This window comes from Triticum aestivum, chromosome 6A (genome assembly GCF_018294505.1).
Source record: "Triticum aestivum cultivar Chinese Spring chromosome 6A, IWGSC CS RefSeq v2.1, whole genome shotgun sequence".
Classification (NCBI taxonomy): domain Eukaryota; kingdom Viridiplantae; phylum Streptophyta; class Magnoliopsida; order Poales; family Poaceae; genus Triticum; species Triticum aestivum.
In genome coordinates, this window is record NC_057809.1 from 417,381,956 (window position 1) to 417,394,087 (window position 12,132).

Below are 12,132 nucleotides of genomic sequence, written 5' to 3' on the forward strand. Positions count from 1 at the left end.
GGCGAGGAGCTACTCTCCTGTGTGTGTAGTGCGTGGAGCGCACAGGGAGAGGAGATCGAGCAGGAGGTGGCGGTCGACATCCATGGCCATGGCGGTTGTGGGTGACGAAGCAGCAGAAGCGCGGGCACCGGGCCATGGCGACGGGGAGACGAGGCTTGGGACGACGCAGAGGCGCGGGGGTTGAGGGGATCGGGCGCATACGTGATGATCTTCCCCTCTCTGCGTGTGGCGGCACAGGAGGAGGACGAAGAGGAGAGGGTGGATATGGGGATCGAGAGAGATGGAGGAGTTGGGCTCCCTAGCGGCGCGAGGGGAGAGGAGAGGGAGGAGGGGATCGGGCCTAGGTGGCTCGGGCGCCTAGGGTTGGAGGAGTTAGATGGGCCGGCTGGGCCTAGCAGGCTGTCCTAGGCTGGGCTTCTCTCTCTCTCTCTCTCTCTCTCTCTCTCTCTCTCTTCTCTTATTTCCTTTAGCAGAAAAGAAAATTGAGAGAGGGAAAAGAAGGAGAGGGTTACGGAAGGATTTTGCGCATAGGGATAATTTCCCCGGACTTGCAAAAATGAGCTTGATCCCACAAAATAGAAGTGGGCACGCGCTTGAAGTTAAATTCAAACTCATTTGAAATTAATTCAAATGATTTGAATAGGAAGTGAGGTTTGGGAAGGTCCAAAAAATGTTGAGACTTTTGGAGGAGCCTCAAAAAAGAAGAAAGAATTTTCGGCAGGGTTTGGAGATCAACTCGAGGCAGAAAGGCATGGGATTATCTGCACGTGTGTTATGGGTGATTCCAAATTATTGGAATATAATTTATATAGCTCCCTAAAATATTGGGAGAATAAGTTTTAAAGAGTAATCACCATAGTGAATATCCCTCGATTTAAATGGACCGAAGATCCATGCAATTTATTTAGTTGAGTTAAGAAAAGAAATGACATGATGGCATGATGACATGATGCAATGCACATGATGCAAAGATGAAAGCGATGAACCAAACAAATCACATGAAGAAACCCGGAAACCCTGGAAGGCAACTGAAGCTCCGGTCTTGGGGCGTTACAACACTCTACCACTACGAGAGGATCTTGTCCCGAGATCTTGAATGGCACCGGAGGGAAAATGGAAGAGAAAGAGAAGAGGTAAAACTAAGTTGCTTCTTTGACGAATGAGTGAGACCAAAGAACCTTGAGAAGGTTGAAAAAATTGAAAGAAATAAAACAACGGAGAAGAACAAAGTTGAAAACACTCCATTAAGAAAGAGGAAAAGGAAGAACCAATTCGGGTAGCATTCTGGTTGAAAAGACATGAAAGACTTGATAAAATGAAAAAGCTTGAGCAAAAGGACACAACACTCCGGTTAAATGGATAAACCAAGAAAAGAACACGATCCTGACAAAACGAAAAGATGGGTTGAAGAGAGCAACATCACAAAGCCTCCGGAACAAAATGAAGAATTGAATGGAATGAACGAAGTAGAAACCAAGATCTTGAGAGCGCACGCTTACAATCAAGGCTAGAACGGAGTTGTTGGATTATCAACAACGAAAAGAATAATTTTGATATGGTCTTATGGAATACATCTCTGATTATGAGGTGACAACCTGCCACTCATGGGAAAAAGAATTGGATTGATAAGAACAAGGAGACGAGAAACTTATTTCACCAGAAGGATGAAAGAAGAACTTGGGTCTTATATGAGCACCATAAATAGCAACAATCCTTAGGGACGGTTTTAGGTGGAATATAGCCCAAGATAATTCCAATGAAGAGATTGATGGATTTAAAATACCTCATTCCTAACAATATGTGAATCATGAAACATGAACCCAAATTATCAAGAATGACATAATACCACCTCCAATAATATGGTAGAAAGAATAGCACTCCGGATTGCAAGATGAAGAATGCTTGAAGTATATCTTGGCGGATCATAGCTCCGAGAGATATCTTGAAGAGCAATTGAAGAATGAAAAGAAATCCTTGACGAACCACCATGAGGAACTCCGGTAATAGAAGGATGATCAAACAAAAGGAATGAGAAGTTGAAAGCACAAGGTGAATCCTTGCGATGATTTAGAAGGAGCTTCGCGACGAGATAATGTGGAAAAGCTAGGAACTCCGGAAAATAAAGATGAAGCAAATGAAACCGAGAATTTGATGAGCCTCCGGAATACGGAATTGAATTCATTCGATGAAACAAGAATAAGAATTCATTATGCTTATCCTTCACCATTTTAAATTGATGACAAGCAGCGGATTTGGCATACCACTTATTCTCGTCGAAAGGATTAAATAGATATGGCGTCAACTTGGGGAAGTCTTCAACGCACCATCGGTAGGATTTGGAAAAATAACGAATGAGTTGATATGACAACAATGGAATAGAATCTAGAACGAATCACCGGTAATAATTAGCGAATGAATGAAGATGCTTGAGAGAATTTAGTTACATGAGAATGAAGAGATCAAGAACTGATTAGAGGATAATTGATCGATGCACCGGTAAGATTAGGAGAACGATAAGTGAAAGCTGGGAATGAATAATTATGAGATGATGGGCTCCAGAGAATCAAACTGAAAATACTCTGAATTACTCCGGATGGGTGAAAAGAATTCTGACAATCGAAAACAATTATGAGAGGATGGCCTTGAACTAGAACCACGAATCTTGAAGAGAATGGAGCAAGATTGAGAGAAAATTCTTCTTCTGTATTCATAATCTAAGAATTACGACGAGAAACACCACCGTGAATTGTTGAGATACTCCGAAATGATAAATAGAAAGGTTGAACCAACGATGAAAAAAAATTGAAAGATCTTGGACAAAAACATTTGACTGATGACAAATCGTTCTTATGTCAAACTTCGAAAAGAAATTTGAGGATAGCTCCGGGAAAATAAGAAGAGTCAGGTAAGATCCTGGGAAAAGACCTGTGGGTTAGGGCCCACTCAAAAGAAACACCGTTGAAATGATTTAAAAGAGAGGTTGCACCGGTTGAATTAAATGACTTAAATGAGGTAACATCCTCGAAAGATCTTGAACGAATGTAGAGTGGAAAACACGAATCTTCGAGATATCTTCAGCACTCCGGAACAATTGAATAGCGAGAAATGACTGAATATGAGGTGCACCGGCATGAGAAGGTATTGAAATGAGGAAAAGATATGATCAACAAGGCTTGTATTGGATCCGCCGAAGATGGAAAGAATGAAGAATGATGAACTAGTAGAACATCTTCTTGAGAACCACCGGGTAAGAATCGAGAAACTTCCATCAATAAATGGATAGTTGATTAAGAAATCTGAGTCCTTGAAGAAACAAGGGTGGGAGGGCGGGAAAACAAAGGCAACTTGGAGACGAATGAAACAAACACCGTTGAGAAGAACTGATACTTGATCTTGCGGTTGTTGAAATGATCGGATCCACTTGAAGAGAAGCACGCCGGTTAAAAAGGATTGACAAAAACAATCTTGATGATCAAGAAGGATTGGTATTCACATAGAAATATGAGAACACCGCTTGCGGAAGGTATGGAGTAAACATTTGACTTCGAAGCAACTCGAATACCACAACTCAAAACAAAAACAAAGGATTGGCTTGCAGAATAAGCCGGAACAAACATATGATAGAGATTTCGTCCGAAGTTTTCGTGGTGGGGCCTACACGGGCTCGATCGTACAACACCATCATGTACAAGCCAGTGCACATGACATACGAAGCGCCCCCGAGTCGGCATAGCCAAGGACTCTTTAATACACAACGAGACCACTGTAAACCAACCATGAATAGGCGGACCACTAGACGTCGAACCCCAATATCATATCATACATCTGTCGGAAAGATATCCTACGAGCTACTTGAATTCCCACTTATAAACTCCCGAAACTTTCCGGTTATGCAATCAGGTGTTGGGGATACAGGGGAAGCATAATATCTCACCCAAAACTAGCAAATCCTACACCCAACTGTATCCATCCTTCAACACATAACCAAGAAACCTTCGGAAATCGTCTGCCCCAACCTTCGAAAAGCATCCGTTATACGAGTTATGGCAATACTCCCGAACTCCCATCCCAGTACTGGGTGGCGTCGAGGTTATCTCACCAACAACTGCATAAAAGAGACTTTCGATGTCGGCGAAACTAAACTCAGGTATTCCAGAACTGCAACGATAAAATTGTGACGACAACACCTCGGAGCTCAACTCCCCGGGACACTGCCACAACCCCTAAATGACAGGAGGCACCAAGAACAATGTTCTTGTCACAAATCCATCGGAATGATTCCAAGATACCCGCGTGATCCTAATTTTTTTTAGTGAAATTTGAGAAGAGAATAGTCAAAACTCTACGTCAGGATGCCTTACCAGAGCGATGAAGGGACTGGGGAGTAAAAAGAATTCCTAAACTCTCCGATATATAATTCCTAAATGACTCAAAACATTTTTTTCTAGACTCAACAACAACAGCTAATTCGATCAAGCAGTGGGGGCTCCTAAGGTCGGGGAAGGCTCTGATACCAACTTGGAACGCCCTCGATGCGGCTATATCTCCCAAGTGTCGAAGCATGACTTAGAGGCATAACCGCATTGAAAGCAATGTCGCAAGTGAGGTAATCTTCACACAACCCATGTAATACATAAGGGAAAGAGATACATAGTTGGCTTACAATCGCCACTTCACACAAATACATGAATACAACATTACAACATCCAAAAACAATCAAGGTCCGACTACGGAACCAAAATAAAAGAAGAACCCCAAATGCGACAAGGTCCCTGATCGACCCCAACTGGGCTCCACTACTGATCAACTAGAACGAAACAACACAAAGGACAAGATCTTCATCGAGCTCCTCCTTGAGCTTGGTTGCATCACCTACACGGTAACATCGGCACCTGCAAACTGATTTTGGAAGTAACTGTGAGTCACGGGGACTCAGCAATCTCACACCCTCGCGATCAAGACTATTTAAGCTTATAGGTAGGTAAAAGGTATGAGGTGGAGTTGCAGCAAGCGACTAGCATATATAGTGGCTAACATACGCAAAAGAGAGCAAGAAGAGAAGGCAAAGCACGATCGAGAAACTATGATCAAGAAGTGATCCTAGAGCAACCTACGTCAAGCATAACTCCAACACCGTGTTCACTTCCCAGACTCCGCCGGAAAGAGACCATCACGGTTACACACGCGGTTGATATATTTTAATTAAGGTCAACTTCAGGTTTTCTACAACCGGACATTAACAAATTCCCATCTGTCCATAACCGCGGGCACGGCTTTCAAAAGTTCAAATCCCTGCAGGGGAGTCCCAACTTAGCCCATAACAAGGTCTCACGGTCAACGAAGGATATTCCTTCTAGCGGGAAGACCCGATCAGACTCAGAATCCCGATTACAAGACATTTCGACAATGGTAAAACAAGACCAGCAAAGCCACCCAGATGTGCCGACAAATCCCGATAGGAGCTGCACATATCTCGTTCTCAGGGCACACCGGATGAGCGAGACGTCAGGTGGGCCAGCCCAGAGTTGCCCCTGGTAGCTCCGGACATCGCTCAGTTTGGACCAACACTCAGAGGAGCACTGGCCCGGGGGTTTAAAATAAAGATGACCCTTGAGTCTGCAGAACTCAAGGGAAAGAAAAGGCTAGGTGGTGAATGGTAAAACCAATGTTGGGCCTTGCTGGAGGAGTTTTATTCAAGGCGAACTGTCAAGGGGTTCCCATTATAGCCCAACCGCGTAAGGAACGCAAAATCCGGGAACATAACACCGATACGACGGAAACTAGGGCGGCAAGAGTGGAACAAAACACTAGGCATAAGGCCGAGCCTTCCACCCTTTACCAAGTATATAGATGCATTAATTAAATAAGAGATATTGTGATATCCCAACAAAATATCCATGTTCCAACATGGAACAAGCTTCAATCTTCACCTGCAACTAACAACGCTATAAGAGGGGCTGAGCAAAGTGGTAACATAGCCAAACAACGGTTTGCTAGGACATGGTGGGTTAGAGGTTTGACATGGCAATTTGGGAGGCATGATAAGCAAGTGGTAGACATCATAGCATAGGCATAGGAAAAGAGCAAGCAACTAGCAAGCAAAGATAGAAGTGATTTCGAGGGTATGGTCATCTTGCCTGAAATCCCGCAAGGAAGAAGAACGAGTCCATGAAGAAGACAAACGGACGTAGTCGAACGGATCCTCACAAACGCGACGTTATCGGAACTAACCCGAAGAAGCAACACCGGAAAGAAGAAAACAACAAAGTAAACAACCATCACATAAACATGGCATGATGCACAACCAAGTATGATGCATGTCCGGTTTAATGATATATGGCATGGCCAAGTGCACAAACAAAACTACAAATTAAGTGGAGCTCAATATGCAACGGGTTGCATATTGACGAAACACCATATCAATTATTTAGTTCTCTCCCGGTTAGGTACTCAACAAGGTTAAATGTTGGTTAATATGGCAAGAGGTGAAGCATAACAAAACTATACCATCTAACAATTTAAATGAGGCCGGATATAACCAACAACAAATCCGGCAAATCCCCATATGCATTTATCAATTTGGTGCAACAACAATTTTAAACATTTAAATGTTATTATCATGATGCGAATGACATGAACAAGTTTACGCAATTTTTATGAAAATGTTGGCTTGATAAGATACGAGGCATTTGTCATCGTGGCGGAAACGAAAGGGGTGCCATGGCAACAAATCCGAAAGTGATGCCACGGCAACATATCGGTTCCGATAGCTCATAGAGATACCGGTGCAAAAGGAAGTGGCGGGAGCGAGCAAAAGAAGGTGGGGTGCTCCCGGATACTGGGTGTCCCATGTGTCGGCGGCATGGCAACCAAGGGTCGTGCACGTAACAAACGGGCACGCTGCAAACACGGGGTTCATCTCGTATCACATAACATGCATTCGGTCCACGGACGGTCGTGTCGATGGTTATACCTTTCAAAGCATGCCTTATCGGAACGGATCAAGTTCGTAGAGGGAAGTAGGCGTTCTCGCGACGACGGTAGTGGAAGTTGTTGTTCACGCGACAGTAGTTGGACTTGACGACACCGTTACATGGGTCTTCGGCAACGGTAGTGGTACCCATTTTGTAGTCGTGCACATTCAGTAGATGTTCGAGGTCATGGCAAGGATCTTGACGTCCACGGAGTCTTCGAGGGTCGATGGTAGTGGTACTCGGGTCGTCGGTGTTCTATGCATCGGGCGTCAAGGTACTTGCCGAGGTACTTGTCGTTCTTAGCGGTTCTGAAAACGGCGGTAGATGAACAAGATGCGTCGTCGTGGTACTTGGCAAAAATCTCAAAGAAAATGCCCGACGGTCCACGTACGGGTCTTGGCGACATTCTTGCCCATCCAAAACGAAACAAGACATAAGGGCCTCTGGTGGGCAGTGGGCGAGCAGTGGCAGAAGATGTCGAGCCATAGCTGCTCATGCCCAACAATGAAACAACCAAATCGGCCATGACTTAGTGCTGGTGCAAAGCATCAGGAGGCAGGGCGTTGCAGGAGAATGGGGCTGGAGATGGGGGATGGTAGCAGCGGAGCTAAGCAGAAATGACAAAGCTCGGGGTTCGTGGTGTAGGGGAGCATGAGAGGCACCATGGACGCAGAGGAGACAAGGTGCACGACGGCAAGGCGAAACAGGCCCGAGGTCGAGGTCGCCAAGGGAGGGAGGCAGCAGGGGTGCGGCGATGCCGATGGCCTCGTGGGACATGGCGGGCAACGGGCGTAGTCTAGAAGGAGTAGGGCCGACAGAAGCCGGGAGTTGCAGTAGTGAACATGCGGTCGGGCGTGACTGAGAGAGCCGAGGGCTTCGCGTGCCAGGAGGACGCGGCAGATGGCAGCGCGGTGACCGGAGGGGTCGCGGGCGAGGAGCTACTCTCCTGTGTGTGTAGTGCGTGGAGCGCACAGGGAGAGGAGATCGAGCAGGAGGTGGCGGACGACATCCATGGCCATGGCGGTTGTGGGCGACGAAGCAGTAGAAGCGCGGGCACTGGGCCATGGCGACGGGGAGACGAGGCTTGGGACGACGCAGAGGCGCGGGGGTTGAGGGGATTGGGCGCATACGTGATGATCTTCCCCTCTCTGCATGTGGCGGCGCAGGAGGAGGACGAAGAGGAGAGGGTGGAGATGGGGATCGAGAGAGATGGAGGAGTCGGGCTCCCTGGCGGCGCGAGGGGAGAGGAGAGGGAGGAGGGGATCGGGCCTAGGTGGCTCGGGCGCCTATGGTTGGAGGAGTTAGATGGGCCGGCTGGGCCTAGCAGGCCGTCCTAGGCTGGGCTTTTCTCTCTCTCTCTCTCTCTCTCTCTCTCTCTCTCTTCTCTTATTTCCTTTAGCAGAAAAGAAAATCGAGAGAGGGAAAAGAAGGAGAGGGTTACGGAAGGATTTTGCGCATAGGGATAATTTCCCCAGACTTGCAAAAATGAGCTTGATCCCGCAAAATAGAAGTGGGCACGCACTTGAAGTTGAATTCAAACTCATTTGAAATTAATTCAAATGATTTGAATAGGAAGTGAGGTTTGGGAAGGTCCAAAAATGTTGAGATTTTTGGAGGAGCCTCAAAAAAAGAAGAAAGAATTTTCGGTAAGGTTTGGAGATCAGCTCGAAGCAGAAAGGCATGGGATTATCTGCACGTGTGTTATGGGTGATTCCAAATTATTGGAATATAATTTATATAGCTCCCTAAAATATTGGGAGAATAAGTTTTAAAGAGTAATAACCATAGTGAATATCCCTCGATTTAAATGGACCGAAGATCCATGCAATTTATTTAGTTGAGTTAAGAAAAGAAATGACATGATGGCATGATGACATGATGCAATGCACATGATGCAAAGATGAAAGCGATGAACCAAACAAATCACACGAAGAAACCCGGAAACCCTGGAAGGCAACTGAAGCTCCAGTCTTGGATGGCCCAAAGAATGTCATGCAGTAGCGTCTCCGGCTCGCCCAGGACGAAAAACCCATTTTCTGTCATGATTTTTTGTCATAGAAGTAGGAGCCCACCACATCTATGATGATACTGGGTTTTGTCACAATTATCGTCATAGAAGTGTCATATGTATGCCAGAATTTTTTTTCGTTTGGTCCAAAATGTCACGGATGTGTCTTTTTTTGTAGTGTGCATGATCTCATGGTCGAAGGAATATGTATTTGCATTAAGAAAGCAGTAGCAATAAACTGAACAATCATATGCTAAGCTAACGGGTGGGTCTTATCCATCACATCATTCTTCTAATGATGTGATCGCATTATCAAGCGACAACACATGTCTATGGTTAGGAAACCTTAACCATCTTTCGTTCAACGAGCTAGTCTAGTATAGGCTTACTAGGGACACGATATTTGTTTATGTATCCACACATGCATTTAAGTTTCCGGTCAATACAATTCTAGCATGAATAATAAACATTTATCGTGATTAAGGAAATATAATAATAACCACTTTATTATTGCCTCTTGGGCATATTTCCAATACTTGGGCCTGAGGGAAGGCATTGTAGAGTAATAAGTAGATGATGGGCTCCTAGAGTGACAGAAGCTCAAAACCTAGTTTATGCGTTACTCCGTAAGGGGCTAATTTGGATCCATATGTTTTATGCTATGGTTAGATGTATCTTAATTCTTGTTTCGTAGTTGCGGATGCTTGCGAGAGGGGGTAATCATAAGTGGGAGGCTTGTTCAAGTAAGAACAGCACCCAAGCACCGTTCCACCCACATATCAAATTATCAAAGTAGCGAACATGAATCAAACAAACATGATGAAAGTAACTAGATGATAATTCCCATGTGTCCTCAAGAACTCTTTGCTTGTTATAAGAGAACATTCCGGCATGTCCTTTGCTATAAAAAGGATTGGGCTACCTTGCTGCACCTTTGTTACTATTGTTAATTGTTACCCTTTACGAATTACCTTGCTACAAAACTATCTATCACTATTACTTACAACACTTGGAGATAATGCCTTGCTAAAAAGCGCTTGTCATTTCCTTCTACTCCTCGTTGGGTTCGACACCCTTACTTATCCAAAGGACTACAATTGATCCCCTATACTTGTGGGTCAATGGCGCCGTTCCCAGGGAGTGAAGCGCCTTTCATAAGGAAACATTTATATTACATGCTGAAATTTGCTATTACTTGTTACTATGGAAAGTAATCATTTGAGTTTGTTTGGGGTATCTCCACCTCGACCGGTAGCAATAAGAGTTTCCACTCAACCTACTGAACCTACTGGAAATATTTATTATGAGATTCCTCCAGGTATGTTAGAGAAACTGCTAGCTAATCATTATGCAGGAGATGGAACAATACATCCTGATATACACTTAATCTATGCGGAAGAAATTTGTGGATTGTTTAAGCTTGCAGGTTTATGCGAGGGTGGAGTTAAGAAGAAGGTATTCCATTTATCTTTGGAGGGAAAGGCATTGACATGGTATAGGCTATTGGATGATATTGTAATGTGGGATTGGAATTAGTTGAAATTGGAATTTCATCAGAAGTTTTATCCTATGCATCTGGTTCATCATGGTTGGAATTATATATATAATTTTTGGCCTCGTGAAGGAGAAAGTATCGCTCAAGCTTGGGGGAGTCCAAAGTACATGATGTACACATGCCCCAATTATGAGCTCTCAAGAGAAATTATTATACAAAACTTTTATGCTCAGCTTTCTCATAATGATCAATCCATACTCGATTCTTCTTCTATTGGTTCCTTTATAAAGGAAATTATTGAATTCAAATGGGGTCTTCTGGAATGAATTAAATGCAACTCTGAAGATTGGGAACTCGACAATGGTAAAGAGTCAGGTATAAAACTTAAGTTTGATTGTGTTAACGTAGAGACCCGACCTCAGATGGTCAAGTCTCTGTGTTCAGTGTCATCCCTGGATCGGTAATGCTGTCATACACAGTACTCGAAGGATTTATAACAGAGTAGAAATCACACACTTATTACATCGAATGTCTCAAAAGAGAACTTATTACAACAAACTGGCTTAAGGCCATCTAAATAAGATAACAACGGAAGGCTTGGAAGATAAAGTGAGTCCATCAACTCCAACGGCATAGCTGAGTGCACGACAAACGACCTATGGCACCTTACTCGTCGTCTGAAAAGTCTGCAACATGATAAGTTGCAGCCCGAAATGGGTCAGCACATGGAATATGCTGATAATGTAACACAGTAGAGCAATGAACAGATAATGGCTATTACTATATGCATATTTGGCTGGTGGAGGCTCTATGGTTACAATGTTTTTGCGAAAAGCCAATTTTTTTCCTACTACAAAGGAATATATTTTATTTAACTATCATGGTAGTTGAAACATTGAGAATGGTACCCCCATCTCAATCCCAATTAAAAATAATTATCAACCCCACAGATTAATTTAGAGTGATGAGATCAAATCAATAATTCAAGTACCAGATACTCAAGATGTCCATAACCGGGACACGGCTAACCATGATTAGTTTGTACACTCTGCAGAGGTTTGTGCACTTTTCCCCACAAGACTCGATCTCCTCCGTTGGATTTCTCGCATTACAGGGTGTTTGAGAAATGGATGAGCGAGACACAGTCTTTCAGAAGCATTAACTCTAACCCCGGGTAGACATTACCAACCTACATCCCCTACATATGCTAGCCTACCATTGGAAGAGCTCATGCAACCTACTCAACTATGCTAGAGCCCATAATAGCTTGTGGCTGCACACAGAAGTTTCTAGCATGAACAATCTTACGATCCCTTTGAGACTGGGTGGCGGACCATAGGAGAATCACACGGTATAACCCTGGGATCTCCTAGGACAACACTGGTATATCCCCAGGTGCCCAAACCAACAATCCACCCGGATGTGTATTAAAGTTGCCACCTTAAGTTGAACCATAAATTAAACACTCACATCTTTCATGAATTCACTCAAACCCAAACCACGTCTACGAGCATAGCATGGCAATATAAGCATAACGTAGAAGTAACTCCCAAGGGTTTGATAATAAAACAAGTAATAGGTTGTACCTCATCATCTACTTCCCAAAACCCACATGTTAAGAGATCCTACTCATGCAATGTTTGAGGGTTGAAACT